At 37.8% G+C, this 11629-nt stretch overlaps 1 pseudogene; it reads left to right on the top strand.

Moving 5' to 3' along the window:
* Positions 1 to 5582: 5582 nt before the first annotated feature.
* On the top strand, positions 5583 to 6522 carry LOC147342312 (olfactory receptor 8G3-like; annotated as a pseudogene).
* The last annotated feature ends 5107 nt before the right edge of the window (positions 6523 to 11629 follow it).

Genomic DNA, 11629 nt, shown 5'->3' with positions numbered 1-11629 from the left:
GAGAGTATGGTACTGGCACAAAAACAGAATATAGACTAATGGAACAAGATAGAAAGCCCAGAAATAAGCCCATGCACCTATGGGTACCTTATTTTTGACAAAGCAGACAAGAATATCCAATGGAGCAAAGACAGCCTCTTCAATAAATGATTCTGGTAAAACTGGAAAGCTACATGTAAAGGAATGAAATTAGAACACTTCCTAACATCATACACAAAGATAAACTCAAAATGGATTAAAGACCTAATGTAAGACCAGAAACTATAAAACTCTTAGAGGAAAACATAGGCAGAACACTAGATGCCATAAATGAAAACAAGATTCTCTATGATGCACCTCCTAGAGTGATGGAAATAAAAACCAGAGTAAACAAATTAGACTGGATTAAACTTAAAAGCTTTACACAGCAAAGGAAATTATAAGCAAGGTGAAAAAACAACCTGCAGAATGGGAGAATATAATAGCAAGTGAACAACTGACAAAGGATTAATTTCCAAAAGACATAAGCAGCTCATACAACTCAATGCCAAAAAACAAACAACTCAATCCAAAGCTGGAAAGAGACCTAAACAGACATTTCTCCAAAGAAGACATACAGATGGCCAACAAACACATGAAAATATGCTCAACATTGCTCATTATTGGAGAAATGCAAATCAAAACTACAATGAGATATCACTACACACCAGTCAGAATCAGTTCAGTTCAGTCATTCAGTCCTGTCCGACTCTTTGCGACCCCATGAAGCACAGCACGCCAGGCCTCCCTGTCCATCACCAACTCTCGGAGTTCACTCAGACTCACATCCATCGAGTCAGTGATGCCATCCAGCCATCTCATCCTCTGTAGTCCCCTTCTCCTCCTGCCCCCAATCCCTCCCAGCATCAGAGTCTTTTCCAATGAGTCAACTCTTCGCATGAGATGGCCAAAGTACTGGAGTTTCAGCTTTAGCATCATTCCTTCCTAAGAAATCTCAGGGCTGATCTCCTTCAGAATGGATTGGTTGGATCTCCTTGCAGTCTAAGGGACTCTCAAGAGTCTTCTCCAACACCACAGTTCAAAAGCATCAATTCTTTGGCGCTCAATTTCTTCACAGTCCAACTCTTACATCCATACATGACCACTGGAAAAACCATAGCCTTGACTAGATGGACCTTTGTTGGCAATGTCTCTGCTTTTCAATATGCTATCTAGGTTGGTCATAACTTTCCTTCCAAGGAGTAAGCGTCTTCTAATTTCATGACTGCAGTCACCATCTGCAGTGATTTTGGAGCCCAAAAAAATAAAGTCTGACACTGTTTCCACTGTTTCCCCATCTATTTCCCATGAAGTGATGCGACCAGATGCCATGATCTTAGTTTTCTGAATGCTGAGCTTTAAGCGCTAACTTTTTCACTCTCCTCTTTCACTTTCATCAAGAGGCTTTTTAGTTCCTCTTAACTTTCTGCCATAAGGGTGGTGTCATCTGCATATCAGGTGATTGATATTTCTCCCGGTAATCTTGATTCCAGCTTGTGCTTCTTCCAGCCCAGCGTTTATCATGATGTACTCTGCATATAAGTTAAATAAGCAGGGTGACAATATACAGCCTTGACATACTCCTTTTCCTATTTGGATTAGAAGATGTTAAAGGAACTCTGTATCTAATACTTTGTCAAGGAAAGAAAGTTCTAACTATTTTTGTTAATGTCACAATCCATACAGATATATGTGTTTTTAACATTTACTTGAAATATGTGAAGTTTCTAACAGAACTGAATTAAAACTTGTCCCAGTCTTGGTACTTTTTATTTAGATTTTTCTAAGAAAAGAGAGTAATGCAAAGAATGTAAATGCAACCAAAGAAAAATTTTAAAAAAGAAAAAAAAGATAAGGAACGTTATGTAAATGTAGGCTACTGTCTGAGAGTATTGCTTTATTTGAAGCCTGAAAAAAATTAGGGGTAAAAAGTGTGCCAATGTCAGTGTGTTGGTAGAATTTGAGGAAGAGAGAAAAGTGAACAGTTAAGTACAGGTGTCTTCTAGGTCCTAGAGTCTGTGGTGAATTATCTTCAATTCATTATGACGGTTACTCTGTTGGTTTACTGCTCTGGGTGAATTGCAGTAGGAAGTAAATCAAGAAGGAGAGGTGATAAAGAAGAGAAGTCCATCAGCAGATGAATGGATAAGAAAGCTGTGGTACATATACACAGTTGAATATTACTCAGCTATGAAAAAGAATGCGCTTGAATCAGTTCTAATGAGGTGGATGAAACTAGAGCCTATTATACAGAGTGAAATAAGTCAGAAAGAAAAACACCAATACAGTATATTAACACATATATATGGAATTTAGAAAGATGGTAACGATGACCCTATACATGAGACAGCAGAAGAGACACAGATATAAAGAACAGACTTTTGTACTCTTTGGGAGAAGGTGAGGGTGGGATGATTTGAGAGAATAGCATTGAACGCGTGTATTACCATATGTGAAATAGATTGCCAGTCCAGATTCTATGTATGAGATGGTGCTCAGGGCCAGTGCACTGGGAGGACCCTGAGGGATGGTATGGGGAGGGAGGTGGGAGAGGGGTTCAGGATGGGGGACACATGTACACCCATGGCTGATTCATGTCAATGTATGGCAGAAACCCAGAGAAGGCAATGGCACCCCACTCCAATACTCTTGCCTGGAAAATCCCATGGACGGAGGAGCCTGGTAGGCTGCAGTCCATGGGGTCGCTAAGAGTCAGATACGACTGAGCGACTTCACTTTCTCTTTTCACCTTCATGCATTGGAGAAGGAAATGGCAAGCTCTTGCCTGGAGAATCCCAGGGACAGGGGAGCCTGGTGGGCTGCCGTCTATGGGGTCGCACAGAGTCGGACACGACTGAAGTGACTTAGCATAGCATAGCATGGCAGAAACCACTAAAATATTTTAAAGTAATTAGCCTCCAATTAAAATAAATAACTTAAAAAATAAGATAAATTAAAGAAAAAGGAAAAGAATGGAGAAAAGGCACTAAAAATCCTTAAGGTCTAGTTCAAAATATTTTATATAACAATAAAAATGGCAAATCCAAACTTTATTGATAACTTTTCACATACCAGGAACTGCTTTAAGGTATTTGTACACATCATACCTGATTGATCTCATCCGGTCCCTTGGCTTTTAATGTCATACATGCACCGATGATTCAGAAAATAATGTCCAAGACAGACCTCACCTCTGAACTCCAAACTCATACCTTCAGTTTCCTACTCAATATATCCATTTGGTCATATAATAAAACATCCAAATTAAAATATTAAAAACAGGAAACTGCCTCCTAAACCTGCTCTCTACCATGACGATTGATCCAACCTCAGGCCCATATCCTCCATCCTATCTCTGCCACTCTTTCTCAGATGCCTGTATCCAGCTTGTAATCCAGCCCCAATTTTTCCAACTACTTCTCAATATCCCCATCATTACCAATCTGGCCCAAGCTATCATCTCTCAACAGGAGCACATTTTATCTTCTATCTAATTCCCTGAATCTCCTTCTTCACTCTTCCATGAACATTCTTGACAGAGCAACCAGAGCCTGAGGGATCCTTTTAAAAATACATCAGAGCATAGAACACTCTGCCTTCTGCAAACTCTTCAGCGTTGCCCCATCATACATGACATGAGATTCACAGGTTTTACAAATACCTGCAGCCACACACAGCCCCATTTACAGCCTCCACTTGTCTTTCAGGCTCTGTCTAGTCCAGCCTCACTGGCCTCCTAGCGTTCCTCCAACACGCCAAGCATGTTCTCTGTCAAAATCTTTACTCTGTGTTCTCTCTGCACAGAACAATCTTTGATTTTCAGATTTATCTAGACATACAACATTGTATTAGTTTTAGGTGTACAATATGATGATTCAATATATGTATATACTACAAAATTATCACACTAAGTTTTGTTAACATCTACCATTTCACCTACTTACAATTTTTTCTTGTAATGAGAATGTTTTAGATCCACTCTGTTAGCAACTTTCAGATATACAGTATAGTAGTGCTGCTGCTGCTGCGAAGTCGCTTCAGTCGTGTCCGACTCTGTGCGACCCCATAGACGGCAGCCCACCAGGGTCCCCTGTCCCTGGGATTCGCCAAGCAAGAGTACTGGAGTGTGTTGCCATTTCCTTCTCCAATGCATGAAAGTGAGAAGTGAAAGTGAAGTCGCTCAGTCGTGTCCAACTTTTCGCAACCCCATGGACTGCAGCCTACCAGGCTCCTCCACCTGTGGGATTCTCCAGGCAAGAGCACTGGAGTGGGTTGCCATTGCCTTCTCCATAGTAGTGCTAACTGTAGTCAAACATGCTATATATCATATCCTTAGGAATTTTATCTTATAATTGGAAGTTTGTGTCTTTTGATATCTTTAATTCATTTCACTCAGGATCATCTATTTTTAAATATTTATTTATTTTTAATTGAAAGATTTTTGCTTTACAATATTGAACTGGTTTCTGCCATACATCAACTTGAATCAGCCATAGGTATGCATATGCCCCCTCCCTCTTTGTCCTCCCTTCCACCTCCCACCTCATGCCACCCTATCCCACCCCTCTTAAGTTGTTAAGTGGCTGCCCCTCCACTGGTTCTCAAATTGGCTCCCATTCATAGAGGACAAAAAAAGACTGAAAATAGAGGCAGGTCACTTCAGATTGTTAGGTGGCAGGTTTAATAAATGAAGGAACTAATGAAGCTTGTCTGGTGACCACATGGCAGTAGATATCCACACCTGCCCCCAAGAATCTTAAAGGTTTATTTAGTGAAATAAAGCAGTGAAAATATTATTGCTTTCAAATTGTCTGATTTAAGGCAAGAGTTTACTTAACTTCTTTCTCAATCTCTCAGTCAAGAAAAAAACAAAGAAAAAGTCAAGATATCTTGGAGAAAATAAGCACTTTGAAATTGGAGCCAGAAAAGACCAAATTAAAGGTGTTAAAGATGCCAAAGCCAAGAGGAGAAATGCAAGAGATACCAGCAAGAGACCAGTTATACTCGCCCTTGAGACATTGGAAGGAGGGAATAGATTGCTGCAGATTGAACATCAACAAAACAGGGCAGCAACACTGAACGGTTTCTCTAAAGGTGTCTGAACTACAGAAAGGTGGTTTTCCATTAATTGTTGTTGTTCAGTCACCCAGTCATGACCATCTCTTTGTGACCCCATGGACTGCAGCATGCTAGGCCTTCCGTCCCTCACCATCTCCCAAAGGTTTCCCAAGCTCATTTCCATTGCATCGGCCATACCATCCAGCTATCTGTCTGGATGCCATGCCATTCATCCATCCATTAATAGGGGAATCTAAAATTCAGTTTGTAAAGACAAAGTGATTTTCACTCCTAAATGTCACTTGGGAATAGTAAAGACTGAAGCCAAATGAAACATCAACATCTTGAGAAAGTCTTTGATCAAGAGTAGATTTTAGTGTCTTGTTTCCTGAAATTCTGGGTCCATTAGAAACTATATCATTCATCAGATCTTGCATTGTTAAATCTTGTCAGATGACAATATTTGGCCAATGAGACTCTCTTCCCCGAACCACACTGGGACAAGAATGGATACAGGAAATCATTCTTCGGTAACTGAATTCATCCTTGAAGGGTTAACAGATCAGCCAGGACTCCAGGTCCCTCTCTTCTTCCTGTTTCTATTGATCTACATGGTCTCCATAGTGAGCAACTTGGGCTTGGTCATTTTAATCAGGATCAGTTCTCAGCTTCACATGCCCATGTATTATTTTCTCAGTAATTTGTCCTTCATAGATCTCTGCTACTCCTCAGTCATAATTCCAAAGATGCTGGTGAACTTCATGTCAGAGAAGAATTTCACTGCCTTTCCTGAGTGCATGGTCCAGCTCTTTTTCTTCTGCTTCTTCGGTATTAATGACTCCTACATGCTGACAGCCGTGGCATATGATCGTTATGTTGCCATCTGTAACCCCTTGCTCTACACTGTTACCATGTCCCACAGAGTCTGTTTCCTACTGGTCACTGGTGTGTATATAGTGGGGGCTGTTGGAGCCTCAATTCACACCAGCTTCATATCTAGTCACTCTTTCTGTGGCACTAATGTCATCCACCATTACTTCTGTGACATCCTTCCTCTTCTGAATATATCTTGTTCAAGAGACTACACCAAGGAACTTTCTGTGATGATTTTGGCTGGATTCAGTGTCTTTGTATGTGCTGTAGCCATCCTCATCTCTTGTTGTCATCCTTCCCAGCATCTTGTGCATCCACTCAGCTGAAGGCAGATCTAAGGCTTTCAGTACCTGCAGCTCCCACCTTGCAGCTGTTGGGGTTTTCTATGGCTCCATCATCTTCATGTATTTCAAACCATCTACCAGTGGCCCAGTGCAGGAGAAGGTGGCCTCTGTGTTTTATACCACAGTGATTCCTATGCTTAACCCCCTTATCTACAGCCTTAGGAACAAGGATGTCAACAAATCCATTTAAAAAGTTCTGCATGGTGGGATACTCCCCAGGTCTGTGTAGAAAACAGTACTTTTGAAAAGAAATAGCACAAATAGATCTTGTGTTTTCTTTTAACTTGTTTTTAACAGTAATTATTTTCAAACCAAGAGCCATTTTAAGCTAAAAGATCTGAATAACTTATTTTCAATTACTGTTCAATTACTATTCCCAATACCAAGTGTCTTTTTAGTCTCCTAGCTACTCAAGAAACAAACTTCTTACCTACATTTTCACCCTTTGGTGTAAGCTTATAGGTATCTCAGAACTCTTTCTTTTTGTAATTTTTCTTGCTAAACTGGAAACTCCTGACCAAACTTTCTAAAGTTGTAATATCTAATGATAAGTAAATATGTAAATCCCCTTAGGTATTTGTATTTTAATACACAACAGAGTTTTAGAAGCAATATACACTCCTTTGTAAAAATTTTTAAGGAAACCTGTGAGTGCTGCAGTCATATCTGACTCTTTGCAACCCTACCCAGTTTCTAGTAGATAAGAAGAAACAGTATTTTCCTAAGATTTCTAGCCATTGTTATAACCATCAAAAATAAGATCCGTCTTGGGGTGGTCTCAAGTAGGATGGAGGTTGGGATGGGCATGGCCCAAAAAAACAAAATTGTTTATAATTTTAAATTTTCACTGAAATTTTAACTCACATATTTTCTTTCCAACTTACTGCATACTTTAAGTTGGATCTTAATATGACCTTCTTCTGGATGACTTCCTTAGTCAACCCCTACTTATTTTCTCACTATTCATAATAATTTCTGTGCCTCACTATACCATTATAGTTTACTCTTCCAGTCAATAAATCAATCAATTATTGATGGACAACTATGTGCCAGACAGACAAAATCCCTACCCTTGTAGGGAACAAATAATGAAAAAGAAAACATGGACTCTGCATATAAGAAGCAGAAATTTTAAAAGTGTGCTTTAAACAGGAAAAACAAGTGTCAGAGTAATGGAAGGTGACAAAGGGATGGTGGGGGAAGAGGCCAAATATCTGTAGGGCTTTATAGGAAAGTTTGAAAGTTTTGACTGTCCTTCTAAATGACATGGAAAACCACTGAGAGTGTGAACATAAAAAGACCTGATCTGATTAATGGGTGACTCTTGCTCTTTCTGCTGAACGGGCCTAAAAGCAATGAAATCCAAGTAACAAATATCTTACTATCATCTAATGATATTTGGCTTCTAACCATCACATTCCACTAAAATAAACCAAGGCTTAATGGAGAAATGGCAGATTCCAAGGTGGGATATCTAAAATTCAAGATGAGTCTAGAGAATCTCAGTATTTCCTAGAGGAAGAAAGTGCCCAATAGTTATGGAGATGTATCAAAAGGAAAGGTGGATGAAACTGGAGCCTATTATACAGAGTGAAGTAAGCCAGAAGGAAAAACACCAATATAGTATACTAACGCATATATATGGAATTTAGAACGATGGTAACAATAACCCTGTGTATGAGACAGCAAAAGAGACACTGATGTATAGACAGTCTTATGGACTCTGTGGGAGAGGGAGAGGGTGGGAAGATTTGGGAGAATGGCATTGAAACATGTAGGATATCATGTGTGAAGCGAGATGCCAGTCCAGGTTCGATGCACGATGCTGGATGCTTGGGGCTGGTGCACTGGGACGACCCAGAGAGATGGTATGGGGAGTGGGGAGGGAGGAGGGTTCAGGATGGGGAGCACATGTATGCCTGTGGCGGATTCATTTTGATGTTTGGCAAAACTAATACAATTATGTAAAGTTTAAAAGCAAAATAAAATTAAAAAAATAAATAAATAAACCAGAGATGTTTTCATATCATATTTAAAAAAAAAAAAGGAAAAAGCCCCTATTGGACAAATTTAGGACAATTTAAATAGCAGAATGGATGTCTTATGAGATTCTAGGAGTCCCTCCTGATGCAAAAATAACAACAATGACAATAATAAAATTAAAAATAATAGAAAAGGGAAAGTACTTCTTTACAGGATGACATCAATTAATGATATAATTAGAATGATATAATTCTATATATAAATCTATATCTGATATAAATTTATATATATAAATATATATTGATCCTATATTATACATTACTTTTTATACTTATTATAATTATATTATACTTATTGTATATAAAACATTTACATATATATGTATACATATAAATATAAATTCAGATTTAAATCTACATCTGAATGATACAATAGAAACTTTTTTTTTTTTTGCTTTAATTTCATTTTTATTTAGTGGGGTCTTTCTTTCTGTAGACTCAACCTGTGTTCTAGACATACTCTGGGATTCTTGTGTGGATTCTTTTTTTTTTTTTTTTTTCTAATTTTATTTTATTTTTAAACTTTACATAATTGTATTAGTTTTGCCAAATATCAAAATGAATCCGCCACAGGTATACATGTGTTCCCCATCCCGAACCCTCCTCCCTCCTCCCTCCCCATACCATCCCTCTGGGCCGTCCCAGTGCACCAGCCCCAAGCATCCAGCGTCATGCATCGAACCTGGACTGGCAACTCGTTTCCCACATGATATTTTACATGTTTCAATGCCATTCTCCCAAATCTTCCCACCCTCTCCCTCTCCCACAGAGTCCATAAGACTGTTCTATACATCAGTGTCTCTTTTGCTGAATGATACAATAGAAACTTATCAAGTTGCAATGACCATACTAATTGAATTAGGTAAGAATCATCAATGGAAACTAAAATCAATGGGTTAAAAGAAACTCCCTCTTAAGGGAATAAGAGCAAGAGAGACCTACAATCTTAAGGTATCATGTCGCAGATTACTCATTCATAATAAAGGGGAAAGGAGTACCTCTACAATAATAAATTTTAATGGAAACCTTTTTAAACCAAACCATTAAATTTAACATTAGCAATAATGGAACAAATTGATGTATTATGCCTCCTGCTGTGATTTTCTGAAAGAAATAACACAATGTCACTTAAAGTAGCCATCTGAGCCAAAGATGTTTAACCTGAATTTAATCACAAGGAGTTAGACAAATGGAAACTGAAAGATCTTCTATAACATAACGAACCATGTTCTTTTTAAATGCCAATATCATCAAAGACTGAAAAAGGCTGGGGAAAAGACTTTAAATTATGTATACTAAAGGGAAATGTCAATTAAATATCATGCTTAGTTAGCTCTTAGATAAAAAACAAAGCAAAAATAACCTATAACACACATTATTGGGGACAATTGAGGATATTTAAATGAGGGTTATGTGTTCATCAGTAAAACTGAGTCAATGTAGAATTTACTGAGTGAATAGTTGCATTATGATTGTATAGGAAAACATCTCCTTTCTTAGGGGACTTAAGCCAGACTGTTTAAAGTGTCATGATGGATTGCGAGGAGTCATTTTCCCAATGAGATGGCATTGTGTGCATGTGTGTGTGAGGGGCGGGGGTTTCCCAAATTAAACACAGTTCAGTTTTATGGTGACAATGGCCATGTTTTTCTTGTGTGCCTTTCTATCTCTAATATCTAGGGTAACAAATGACACACAGTTGTTCAAACAATATGCACTGAATGACTCAACAAATCTGAGAATAAGAGTGACAAGCAAGAATTTAATAAATGAAAAATAAGTACAGGTAATGTATGCAGTCAAACTCCTAGATGCATATATTTCTGTCTTCTGGGAATATCCCTGTCTAGTCTCTGTCTCTAGTTCAATATATTTCTTACACCTCTTCCTCAGTTTTCTCTTTTCTGCCTGAACAAATTGTTCTTATTCCCAGGTCACAATACAAGGGCTAGGCTGGAAGTGAAAGACAAATTGATACCCAACAACTGAGTTTCAAAAATATTAAAAGCTAACTTATTAAACACCACTTTATAGACATTACCTCATGTCATTCAGACAAAAGTCCCATGATCGAGAATCTCAATTTTTTAGGGTAAATAAATGGGAAATTTTAGATTCAGCAGAGAATAAGTTACTTATTCTCTGCTGAGTCTAAAATAAAGATCTCAGCTGATAAATGGCAAAAGAAGAATACTTTGCAAATTTATATATTCTCTGTTATCTTTATGAATATAACCATATTTGTACACTTTTTCCAAAAAATTAGAATTTTGATTTTTAATTATGTCTGTTTTTTTACTCTATTTTTTTATATATTTTCTCTGGTGCATTTTCTGATTTATTAATTTTTTTCTCATTTTTGGAATTAAGAATTTAATTTATATTCTAGTGTTTATTTTTGAGATATTATTTACATGCAGTGAAATGAACAGATAGCAAGTATGCAGTTGGATCAGTTTGAAAAATGAACACTCTGTGTAGCCTATACCCAAAAAAAGATGTAAAATATTTCCATAACTGAGAATGTTCCTTCTTGCCCATTGCTCACCCCCACCTCCAAATCACTACTGTTTATTAATTTTTAACCATAGCTGAGTTTTGTCTGTGGTTGATCTTCATATGAATTTAGGGGACAAGTTTTTCTCTCTGAGATAATTACCAGTAATCTTAGTTCATCCATGCTCTCTTCTGTTGGTACGAAAGCATGAAGTATAATATAAAATGTGCTCAGTCATGTCTGACTCTCTTCTCCCCCCCAACACACACACTGCAATCCACCAATATGTGGTTCTTTGCTATAAGTACTGCATCCTCACAGCTCGGTCATGATATCAATATTCTCAATATTTCACTATAATGGCTTGGGGATAGGAAAAAAAAAAAAGCTTCCCTTGGAAGTTTAAAAATACCTCTCTTTCTGCCTTTCAAGATGTTGAATCAGTTAACATCATCTGTTTTCAAACACAACCTTGAATCCACTTATTTATCAAGCACTTTCAAAATTGATATCTTCAACATATTCTTTTTCGTTGTTGTTCACTAGCCCTCCCTCTTCTGCCAAATCCTGTTCCTTGAATACAAGTAAAATTTCCAAATATTATATTGGCTATGAGAAAATCTTATTGTTTGATAAAAATGACCAAAATGCCTCAAACATTCTCAGGTACAAATATATATTTTGTAAGTAACAGTGCCTTTTGTCTCTAGACGAGAAAAAGAAATAACACAGAGCTCATGACAATTTTCCTCTGGTTCACTTCTTCCTCTCCGTGGAAATCTCCTTTGTTGGGGTGA

Source organism: Bos grunniens, chromosome 29 (assembly GCF_055505025.1).
Source record: "Bos grunniens cultivar Pamir isolate PY7600 chromosome 29, Bosgru_T2T1.0, whole genome shotgun sequence".
Lineage (NCBI taxonomy): Eukaryota > Metazoa > Chordata > Mammalia > Artiodactyla > Bovidae > Bos > Bos grunniens.
Note: the sequence above shows the minus strand (reverse complement) of the source record. Positions and strands in the feature narration are given on the sequence as shown.